The following is a 12,934-nucleotide window of genomic DNA, read 5'->3' on the forward strand; positions in this document are numbered from 1 at the left end:
TCTTTGTTCAGAACCTCCTAAGGCTTCCCATCTCAGAGTAAAAGCAAAAGTTCGTACTCTGATTCAAAAGGCTTTACTTCATCTGGTGCCATCATTATTCTCCACATATTCTTATTCATTATTCTTCCCTCTGGCTTACCTCATCTACCCATATGGACCCTCTCCTCACACCAGGCATTCTCCTGTCTCAGGATGTGCATGCTCGCTTTCCACTCTGCCTGGAATGCTTTTTACAGACAGCAACACAGCTTGTCCTTCACTTCCTTCCAGACTTTTTCTTGAAATCTTTCAGAACAACAACTTTAAAATTACAACCCCATCCCCTCATAAAATATCTTCCTTCCCTGCTATATATTTTTGTCCTTAGCACTTAATACTGATTAAAATAATGTACATATATTTTACTTATTTATTTTATGTGTCATCTATTATATTACAAATTTGATGTGGGTAAAGATATCGGTTGTTCTGTCCGATGGTGTAACCTAAGTCCACAGTACCAAGTCTGCCAAATAGTAGGCCCTCAATAAATATTATTGGATGGATAAAGAAATAGTAGTGTTACAAGTAATACAGTGGCATAAGTCCATTAGGTTCTGAAAAAAAAAAAAAAAAAAAAAAAAGGCTACTTTCCTGGTAGGGCAGGCTTGACATAGAAAGTGCAAGGCCCCTTTAACCATAGGGCAGGTGTCCAGAGAGAGGGCAGAAGCAAAACTGAGGGTTCTGAAAAAAAAAAAAAAAAAAAAAAAGAGGCTACTGTCATGGTATGGCATAGCTCCATGAAGAGACCTGCGTCATTTCGTCTGTCATGTTGAACCATATGAATTTCTAAGTCTTTTTGATTCATATGAATAGAATTTCATGTGGTTCAACCAATATGTAAAATGAGATCCTACAAAATATATGGCAGGCTGGGTAAATGGCCTATGAATAATATTAGTCAGTTGTTGTGCTTTGTTTTTTCTCAATGCTGATTGCTTTTCACTGCTGATAGTTTACAAATATAGTTCCCAAGTTCTAAAATCTACATACTAAGTGGATATCAGTAACTCTAATGATTAGATAGGTTGCCAAATATTCAGAACCCAATCACTTGTGATTCAGCTGCACCTCTGCAATTGCCTACAGGGTAAATGCTGCCATTGATATTTTAATGGTACAAAGCTTAACTCAGGCATCCATGAGCTTTTTCAGCATCACGAACAGTGATCATTAAATGTCTTTTTCTTGTATTGTAGAAATATAAAAAGAAAAAAATCAATACATCTACTAAAGATTTTGAACATTGAGTCTAGTTCTCATTTCCCCTTTACATTTCCCTTTTAAGTACTTGTCCATTGAACAGATCAGATATTTAATATTGAACAAAACTCTACAGTTTGTCTCTTTCATAGGGGTAAAAAAGAAAATAAGAAAGATTTAGCTCTTTTACTCTCCAGTGGACAATAATTACGAGTTTGATACTCATTAAAAATATCTTTAAAATAATAGGCTAATAGTCACACATCTTCTCCATTACTTATTTTCAATCTACCTTAATAATAAGATGTGGCCATTATATCCAATCTATTTTTACAAGGGCAGAAAAAAATCTACAAGTAAGATAAAAATAAGAAAAAATGGAACATCAGTGCGGAGTTCCTTGAGTCAATAAGGCATGAGAAAGGAAGAATCGTGTCCTTGTAATTTGGGGAGGCAGTTCTAAGACGGCATGCTGAATTGGTAATGGACAAGAAATGATAAATGGGTAAGCAGCCAAAAAAAAGAAAAAAAAAGAAACATACTGATCTCCTGTGATGTGGTCAGCTAAGTGTTAGTTTTTTTCCCTAGCAACTCTATTAGGTAAGTTTTTCTATCCCTGAATAAACTAAAGGTAAGAAACTTGTCTGAGCTATCATGTATATTACACATACAATACACATATTTTATATATTTATATCTTGTCACAAAAATGATTTGAAATAATTTTAAGAAATTGCAGCTAGTGAGCAATGGGAGTTAATTTAGAAGATATCTCTGTTTGATACCAAGTATTTTGCTCTGGTAAGTAAATTATGTCATAATTCTTTAGGCAAATGAAAGTGTATCAGTGACCAGATAAATATTTATTGCCTTTACTGCTTGCTAGAAAACATACCCCTTATTGGCTTTATCCTTTCTTTTTCTCACTTCTTCACTCCTTTATTGGTATTTCCTCCACTCTCAAATGCACTATTTGCACTCAAAGCCTTCTTAGGGTATATTTCTAGCGAGAGCCAAACTAAGACACATATTTGGCTTGATGGTCTCAATGGCCAACTCCAGCTCTATTTTTAAATGTCCTCAATACTTCAAAAGAATATGTCTAATGGCCTGACTTAAATGAATCATCTAGTAAATGTTTTCTGAATAAATTAATTGCTCTGGAGAGCTAATATAGACATCTGAAAAGAAAAATAAAGAAGCCAGTTAGTACCTTCTGTAACCTTCATATTTTGAGGGAAACATGGCAGAAACTTAGACTTTAACTGAGTGTCCTGGTTGTCTGTCTGCTGCCTTCTCAGTTGACTAATACTTACGCTGCCTCTTTGTCTTCTACATTGCACTTGCCTCCAGTAATTCAATCTCTCAATGCCATTCTCTATTCCCTTGCTCATTTAGTTTGAACAATACCTAAAAAATATTCAATCCTTGAAGTCCTTGAAATTAAACCTTCAGTGCTGGGAATAAAAAGCTCTATTTAAATTTAATAACACTGCCAGCTTTGAAAGCCTGCTCTAGGCACTGTAGAGAATATTTTTTCATTTTACATCAATAAAAAATTGAGGTAGTATAAGATTTATTTTGCAGAACAGTAACAGGCTTAGACAATTTAATAATTTACCCCCATATGACCCAACTATTAAGTGACAGGGTCAGGTTTCAAACTTAAGCATGTATAACCCAGAGTATTTTCATTATATTATTTTCCAGAAAAACAAATATACTTATGCACACGCACACGAAGTTAAGAACAATTTGTCAACACTTCGCAGTAGGTATTCGGTATCTGTGCCCTTGTAAATGTTGAAGAATAAATACCCAATTAAGGGATCTCCCAGTTTTCCCAGTCACAGATCCATTTTTCATTAGCTGTGTTACATCAAGAGACTTATTTAACTTCTTTAGGTCTCAAAAAACAAAACGAAAGTGGAGAGCAAATTCAGTACCCACTTAATGGTACTGGTGTTAGATTTGACTGAAACAGCAAATCTGAAGAGCTTGACATGATCCCTGAAGCATAATACATCACCCCAAACTGGAAACCATTATTGTTAATGATCTGAATAAAAAGTGGTTTAATGGTACATCAAGAAGTCTTTAAAAAGACAGAGGGCATGAGCTATAAAGGCAAGAAGTTCTATTTCTAGAATAGGGAAATAATGTTCCCCTATTATCCTTGCTTAATAAAATTTAGACTCTGTTGTAGATATTTCTAGAAATTCTATCACTGATAGCTTTGATGTGATGGGTAGTATGCTGACCCAGCAGAAGGAACATTTCCTTTGGAGACAATAACCCACAGAGAATATTGTATTATAAACAAAGGTCCTTTTCACAAATGTAAATGTTGAAGGCAAGAAAATTTAAAAAATAGAAAGAAAACAAGATTTCATGATGTAGCATGAAACAAAGAAGTGTTATTAAGGTTAGATCTATTCTGCACTTTCGCTACAAATCATTTTCATTCTGGTGGCAAATGCAGACACAATTCATAATAGTCTTTCCATGATACATTAGACACTAACACTATAACCATAAAGTAAGTGCAAATAAAGCAAAAAATCCATTGTCCTTCCAGGGGAGAATTCGGGAAGGCATTTTAAGCAAAGCAAAGTTGACTGAAAATAGAAAATTGTTTCGTGAAGTTAGTGCATTTTAAAATTTCTCTTATGCTTTGGAAACATTCCAATTGGGCCCTTAGTAAAATTTACATGCATTGAACATCTGTCTAAAATCACAGAGAACAGTCCTGGAAGATGCTACTCATTCTCCCAGCATGAACAATGAATTGGAGATGACTGTGTATATATACATGTAGAGTCACTGCTGGGTTGAATGTGAACGTAACATGGGTAGGCTGGACATGCAAGCACTTTATCTCTGACTATTCAGTACCTCCTGCCTGAATTGTTGTCCTACATCTCATCCATTCAGCAGACTCGGATGGTAATATAATGTCATGGACTGGGTTGATTTTGTTAACTCAACTGAATCTGAAGTTAGTGTGTGGCAAACATCATCACAGTACAATACAGTGTGACACAAGGTCGAAAATGCTAACACTGTTTGTTGTGTAAGACAGGAAGCTGCCTCAAAGCTCCTTCAAAAGGATTTCCAAACAAACACTTTCCGGGAAAGCTTTCAGTTTTACCACCTTCAGAGTTTCAGGTATGCATCTGGAGAGGACTGGAGAAGAGTTGAATGGTTTTCTCATTCTCTAGACCACATGTAAATATAGAACTCTGACCTATAACCTGTGGCAACCAGCCCACCCAACCTTTGTAATAATCCACCCATAATGGACAAAACTTAGTTGGTAACTGTCAGCTTCCTAATTTTTGCCCCCGCTTCCACTTAGCCCTTACTCAGGAGCAAATATGCTCCCCTACACAGTCACATTGGATGCCTCGCGTCTAGTTAGCCAGTCTTCAGCTTCACCAGGCTAACGACCTCCAATCAGTGCACACCTGAAGGCTTCCCTATTTGTTCCCCCACTACAAAGCTTCCCAACTCCCCTGCCTTTTAGTCTCTGCCAAGTGATGGTGGCTGACCCCTTTGTTAAGCAAACTCTGAATAAATAATTTTTGCTTGGTCTCATTTGGGCAGTATCCATTTAGTTTTACAACAGTTTTATTGAAAAGTCTCTATTGTAGCAATCAATCAACAAGATTTTATCAGGGCCTAAGCTAGATTGTAAGAGAGCATTATACTTCATTAATTCTTTCCGAAACACACAAAAACAAAGTTTAATAAAATTTTATTTTGGGTTACTAAGTCTCACTGCCAGATATTTTATTTAATATTCATGACATCTCTTGAAGATAAATATTATTTACTCCATTTATGGATGAGGAAACTAAGGCTTAGAAGGCTACGTAACTATAATTGGTTTCAAAAAAAAAAAAAGCTGGGATTTGGCAGAGCTAATATTTGAACACACTTCAAACTGAATCTAGAGCCAAGATCTAAATTACTCCAAGAAGGCAATACAGTGCAGTGATTAAGAGATGAACCCTGATATCAGATGGCCTGGAGTGAGTTTACTAGCTGTAGACACTAGCATAAGCTGCTTCTGCTCTTTGTTCTTTAGTTTTCTCATCTGTAAAAGGATAAAATAATTTCTATCAAAAAGGAATGCTCTGATAATTGAGTTACTTCATAGAAAGCACTTAAAATAGTGCCTGAAAGTAGAAAGTACTCAATTTGTGTTAATCATGAAGAAAGAAGGAATCTGAGGAGAGGAAGAAGATATAATGTTCTGCTTTCGTCCTCTTCTCTTGGGTTAACCTTCCACTTCTTGGTGCTAGTTGTATCCCAGATAAAGAATGGGTTGCTTTAAAAAAAATTCTTAGAAAGTGTTATATTATGCTGAAAAGGCTAGTCTCGGCCAAAATGAACCTAACTATTGATTTACATTTCATACACTGGTAATAATGCTTCCACCACCCATGATGGCTAACTTCAGTGCTGTTTCCACAGGAAATGTATCCTGAGGTCCACTTCAAAAGTTGGAAATGCAGCTTCTTCTCCACCTCTCTCCCACTTCCCTAGATCTAGAGCATCTCTTCACTTCTAGGGGAGTTAGAATGATGTTTCTGCATCTCCCAGCATAGGTATGACAGTTCTTTATATACTTGAACAACTTGTTATAAAGGGTAGAGGGAAGGCTGTGTTTCTTTATCCTAACCCTCTAAATTGATTCTCCCTTATGTGTTCTCCTTGTATTGCCCTCAGGGTGATGAGAATTTAGAGGCATCCACTCTAGCACACCCTTCTGGTTCTTACTCTTTGCAAGTCTCTCAACTTAAAATAAGCTTTGAGCTTCAAAGAAAGAAGCTAGCAAAATACTTTGATTTTTCAAATTGTGTTTTATTTTGAAACCCCTCTGTGTTTCAGAGAGCATCAGTGTTAAGAAATGACTTAAAAATACTGTGTATTGTTATACCTTTTCAAATTTAGAAAATTTATTCTTTTTTATCTCCTTTACTTTGTGTCTGTCTTACTACTATTTCAGAGACCATCTTTGAGATTTCCCTTCACAAATAATGAAGGCTTCAAAATATCTTTAAGGAAACAAAGGGGAAAAATGTATAATTCAGTAGCACATTTTAAAATTTAATCCAAAACCCTCCTTAATATCTTGCCAGCAGATGTTTTAAGAGGCCTCAATAAATAGAGCTCATGATCAATATCATTTGTTTTGTAGATTTTCTGTGATAAATCCTGAGAATAATTGTTAGCTTGGCAATCTGAAATTAAGACCCTAGTGAAAAACTGTTTTCCTCCCATGTGATAAAAAATTGTCTATGAATAGACAGGGAGCATCTTCTCTGACTAACTGGGAAAAGAAAAGACCTTGAGGATTGAATTTTGGTTATGCTACTTGCTTGCTTTGTGACCTAGAAGAAAATATTTAAACTTCCACATTTTAAATGGAGGGAATTAATAATTAACTTGAAATACCATTCCTAGAATTATATAATGTACCTACCACACTCATAGAGCATATGCCAAATCTAAGTTTCAAGAGAGTGGCTGGCTACTCCTGAATGACCAAGTATGTGATTAGAGGGCTGGAAATTTCAGCCTCACCCCATCCTTCACCTCCACCGGAGGAGACAGGAGCTGGAGACTGAGCTCAGTCACATGGCCTGTGACATAATCATACCTCAATAAAACTCTGAACAACCAAAGCTCAAAAATCTTCTTGGATGCTGAATATATTAATGTGCAAGGAGGGTGACACACCCTGGCATGGTACCTCAGCATCTAGACTCCTCTCAGATTTTGCAACGTGTATCTCTTCCACTTGGCTGTTCTTGAATTGTATCCTTCATAGTAAAACTGGAATTCTAAGTATAGTGTTTTCCTGATTTCTGTAAGTCATTTGATGATGTTATTGAGACTGATGGGATCACGGAAACCCCAAAATTCATAGCTGGCTGGTTAGAAGTACAGCTGGCCCTGAGCTTTGTGGCTGATGAGTGAAGTGAGGTAGTCTCCTGGAGGATTTGACCTTTTAAACCTCTGGAGTTTGGCACCAACTCCAGGTAGTTAGTGCCTGAATTGAAATGAATTGCAGAACACCAGCTGGTGTCAGAGAATTGGGTTAGTAATAAAATAATAATATGATACTCAATGACCTCCCTACCAAGTGAAGAGTTTGAGTATCAGAGAACATAGCCAAAGGGGAACTTGTGAATCAGGTTGTTCAAAAAGACAAATCAATGTGATTTTGGAAGAATGTACCTTGCTTCACATATATAGTTTGTCTAAGATTTTGCAACACTAAAATGCTATTACCCCTAAGAAATGTGACTACTTAAGTCACCAGCCTCACTCACCAGACTTGACTCCAAATCAGTTGCAAGTGCGTTCAAAAACAGACCGGTCCTGTAAACACAAAATTGTGCCATATTTGAGAAAATTCAAAATAATTTGCTTAAGGAAAAGCTGGAGTTTGTGGAGGGAAATGCACTCCTAAGCATCTCTAAGCAGCAGAAAATGGGGATCATTAACCTCTCACAGATAATGAGAACATGGCCACAGTCACTGCATGCCATGCTCTCTGGAACTGCTGGGGTTGTGCTGACATGTACAGAACATACAGAGAGGCTGTACATCTTGACAGAGATAATGCAGGTAGATGTTGACAATTAGTTCCTTTAATGTCAATACAGTCTACATCACTGTATTTGTTCATGTCTCCCTAATCTCAAAGTCCTAAATCTAAATTAAACAAGCAACTGTACAAGTAGAGGAGGGAAACGACATCCTGATCATATACTCACAGAGTAGCACCCTGTATTCCTAGAAAATACTCAGGCTTCAGAGTCACAAGATGTGATTTCAAGTCACTGTCACTTAGTAGTGAGATTTGTGCTAAGTCACTTAAATTCTATGTCTCAAATTTTTAATTGATAAAATAGGGGTTAATAAATTATATCTCACATGGTTTAGAGGAGTTAAATGAAATAAGCTCATGGAAGTGATCTGTGAGATGCAAAGCTCTCTACACAATTTTGACATTTATTATTTTTATTTTCCTCTTAGTCACATAAATTACATGCTTTTTTATGCTGTAAATATCAGATACTGTTAGAGATTAATTAATAAACTTCCAGGCATAAAAATAAACATTATATTACTAACTTTTTACCAATTTTCAGCAAAATGAAGTCAGAATAAGACAAAAAGCAGTAACAAAAAGGAGAAAGAATATTCCCAACATATCTGAAGATCTGAGGTTACTTTTATGTGACGAGATATAATATTAATAGTAAAAATAGTAAAAGAAAAAGGTTAAAAATACTAAAAATATTAATAGTACATGGAAGCAACCTAAGTGTTCATCAACAGAGAAATGGATAAAACAGATATTGTAAACATATCCAATGGAATGAATATTACTCAGCCATAAAAAAGAATGAAATTCTGCCATTTGAACAACATGGATGGACCTAGAGGGTATTATGCTTAGTGAAATAAGTCAGACAGAGAAAGAAAAATACAGTATGTTATTACTTATATGTGGGATCTAAAAAATAAACTAGTGAATATAACAAAACAGAAACAGATTCACAGATATAGAGAACAAACTAGTAGGTTACTAGTGGGGAGAGGGAAAGGAGGAGGGGCAAGATAGGTATAGGGAATTTAGAGGTACAAACTACTACATATAAAATAAATAAGCTACAGGATATATTATATAGCACAGAAAAATACAGTCATTAACTTATAATAACTAAATAGAATGTAACCTATAAAAATATTGAATCATTATAAGTACATATGAAACTAATATAATATTATAAATTAACTATACTTCAATAAAAAATAAAAAAATTAAATTTAAGAATAAAAGATAAAAATATTAATAGTAAAAAAGTTTAAAAAAAGTCACCCTATTTCCTAAAGTTTTATCATTAAAAATTATGCATACTACCCATGTGTCACCATGTTTGTACCAGATTTGTGGTTCAGAATCAAAATTTAGAAGCTATCATTTATAAAAAAAAGAGTACTGTGGAAAGTGCATTATGCTAGAAATTAAAATAACTTAAATTTAGCACTACTTTTGGGGTTAGCATTGAAAATGTTTAATTTTTCTCTGCCAATTACTCAAAAATATGACATGATTATTCATGTCAAATGATCCCAAACATATTAAACCTTCAAACCTCTATGATATTTAGAATTTGCTTCTAGAATCTAGATAACCACAAGGTTAGTATAATAGGCATATTTATTCTTCCATTCTATTAACAGCATAACATTTTTATTACTTTAATCAACATGTGCTTTCACATCCACACTTTATTTGACCCTTAAAATTAAGCCAGTGAGAAAAGTGGGATAGAGAATACTATTCTCACCTTTTAAATGAGAAAGTTAGGTATAAACTAACACAAACAGATTAAATACTTTATTTGTGCAAATCACAGCATTCCAAATTGTTTTGACTCCATAATAGTTCACAGAGCTTTATGTCCTTCTCCATTCCAAAATGGTATCTATCAAAATGTAAGTGAATATTCAGTTCAAGTGAGTAAACAAAATGTCCAGGAGTCCAAGGTTAGGGTTTTTGATTTTCACTAAGTCTGATAATTTCTTTTGGTTTCTCTGTCATGGACCCCAATCCCAGTTATTCTGAATATAGAAACCATTGGGCAGCATCAAGATCATGTGAATTTCTGAAGATGAATAAGTGTACCCTCATCACTCACTACTGGAAACTAAACTCAAAAAGCACAACTCGGCCGATTAGAAGATTAATATGTACACACATGGAACACAAGCATCTAGTCTTGTCACTTTGACTTCTGCTGAGTCTGAGTTTAATGGGTTTTCTTCTCAAGCTCTTGGTTTGACAGCTAAAGGGAATCCCTACAACACTAACAGGGTTAGGCTCTTGAGTTAGACTCTTAACCTTCTTAAGATCCGATGGATATCTTGACATTTTAAAAGCATCCCTTCCAGCTCAGGTTATTTGAAATGAGAAATCTAAGGCCAGGGTTAATGAAAATAGATTCCACTTTTCTCTCAAACTCGGTGTTAGGACAACTGTATGTTTCTCTCCTTTCTAACAATACATGATTAATGATCATCTGAGCACAAAAAAAAGGAGAAATGTTAGCAAATGTAACTCACTGTGACAATGTTTGAAACAGCTATAACATCAAGGCAGCTAGTAAAAGCATGTTAGAACAGCTGTTGCTAGTTTTCTTTTTTTTTTTTTTTTCATCAAGTTAGCATCAGGGCTATCCATAAAACTCTTCTCAACCACAACCAATCCATGAGCAGAGGGTATCCACAGGCATTTTCAGGAGGAGGTCAGTAGCTGCAGCTCATGTTTCCATGTGACGGCAGTGCCCAGAACCACACACACAGCCCTGCAGGTTTACTCAAAATCATTTACCAAAAAATTAGAACAGAAAATTATAAAGAAAATCAATATAAAATAAAGCAAGATGCTATTAAGCAGAAAAGCCCTATAATTTAAAGGTCAAACTATTAAAAAAAAGAGAGTAAAGTCTCAAGAATTAATATGTTAACAATGGCATAAATGAAACTAAACAATCTGATCTACTCCACTGGGTCACTGTTGGACTTAAATCAAAACAGGGCACAAAATCTCTTCGGAATAAAGTAAAATGAAATAACTTGTCTAAAACTGGTATGTTGCAGAGTAAAGATCCAAACTTATGTTCTTCTGATTGCAAAGTCAAAACAGTTCCTGCCACAGCAGTTTGCTTTTCACTCAGGAATACTGACCAGGGATCAGGTAGATCAAATTTAAAGCACTGGAATTAGTCAAAGGAGAGCAAAGACAGGAATTCTCAGGAATGCAAAGGAACCAGAGTCAAAAACATGATTGAGAATCAATAAAAAATAATCTATAAAATCATCTATGGGGCTTCCCTGGTGGCGCAGTGGTTGAGAGTCCGCCTGCCGATGCAGGGGACACGGGTTCGTGCCCCGGTCCGGGAGGATCCCACATGTCGCGGAGCGGCTGGGCCTGTGAGCCATGGCCGCTGAGCCTGTGTGTCCGGAGCCTGTGCTCCGCAACAGTGAGAGGCCCGCGTACCACAAAAAAAAAAAAAAAATCATCTATGGATAACATATGTAATGTATATATGCCATTTACCTAATGTATACATGTAAAACATGTATAGATGCGTACATATATATAGCTATAATCAAAATGTAAATTAATTTCAAAGGAAGTTTGACTTTTAAAACACAAAAGCAATTTTAGTTTCCAGAATAAAGCAAAATGAGACAAGCACAGAACTGTAATCTAGGAGTCAATCACAAAGGTCCTTATCAGATTTTGCAAGTATTTTGACCTTTACTCTGAATGATATGAGAGGCCACTACAGAGTTTTGAGGGGAAGAATGACATATGTAACTTAAAGTTCAATAAAATTCCTCTGATTCCTATGTTAAGCAGGGATGAGGTGGATTCCAAAAGACCAATTAGGATGTTACCATAACAATCCAGAGAAAGAATGGTGGCTAGACCAACACAGCAGTGTTGAAAGTAAAACAGGATTGCTTGATGGACCCACTGTAGGGTATGAGAGAAAGAGAAGTGTCAAAAATGATGCTCAGTTTTGTTTTGTTGCTTTGTTTGGTTTTGTCTAAGTAACTTCCACAGATGAGGAATCCTGTGGGAGGAATAGGTTGGTAGAGTGCCAATGATTCTGGTGGTTCACTTGTAATTGTTGGAAGTGGCCTTGAGCAAGAAAGATGAATGAATAAATGCAGCATATTGTTTCACTGAAGGGGTTTCCCAGTCACAGGATCTTCTTATGAACTGAGGTTTGTACACACAGCACATACAGGCAGTGATAATAGTGATTATGCTGAAGCTCCAGGGATAGCACCATCAAGTGTTCTCATGATAACACTTAAAAATTGAACATCCTGTGAAAGGATAAAAAAGGGAGGTGGAGGACCAGTAAAACTTTACAAACTAGGAATAAGTAAATTAGGACCATTAATTAAAAACCCTACCCTAGCAGCATGACCCTAACACCTCTCACTGATTCATTTTTAACAGTTATACATGGAAAATCATCTAAGATGTAACCTTTTTCCCAATTTTAAATTACATAAAAACAAGAAAACTAAATAATGATTGTGAAAAGAGCTAACATGAATAATGCTGATCTTGCCTTGGGTCTTTTCTAAGCACTTCCACACATACACCCTTTCTGTCCTCATATTAAACCCATGAGGTATAGAGTATGATTATCTCTGCCTTCCAGATAAAAGAACTGCCTAAAATAAATAAATAAATAAATATTTTTAAAAATTTAAGATATGTATCAACCACCAGAAAAAAAAAAAAAAGAATTTCCCATAAACTGAGGTGCTGAATTTACTAGAATCAATATTCAGCTCAGTCTCCTTGAACTGTAGCAGTTGAATCTATCCTAATGAGAATTGATCTTCAAAATGATGAACTCAAGACCCTGCAAAAGGCTTAAATTTTCAAGGAATTCATTGTTAACGAAAATTAAACATTTGGGGTTTTAGAAAGATTACAACTTATAGCTGTTTGTGGAAGATGGGGAGGAAAGGAAGTAGACTGAGCTTGTGTTACTTATGTTAACAAGGACATTTGATTGACCCAGATACTCATGTCAAAACCTCTGATTAACTGGCAATGAATTGAATAAGCAAT

This window comes from Neophocaena asiaeorientalis, unplaced genomic scaffold (assembly GCF_003031525.2).
Source record: "Neophocaena asiaeorientalis asiaeorientalis breed wild unplaced genomic scaffold, Neophocaena_asiaeorientalis_V1.1 scaffold230, whole genome shotgun sequence".
In the NCBI taxonomy this organism is placed as follows: Eukaryota; Metazoa; Chordata; class Mammalia; order Artiodactyla; family Phocoenidae; genus Neophocaena; species Neophocaena asiaeorientalis.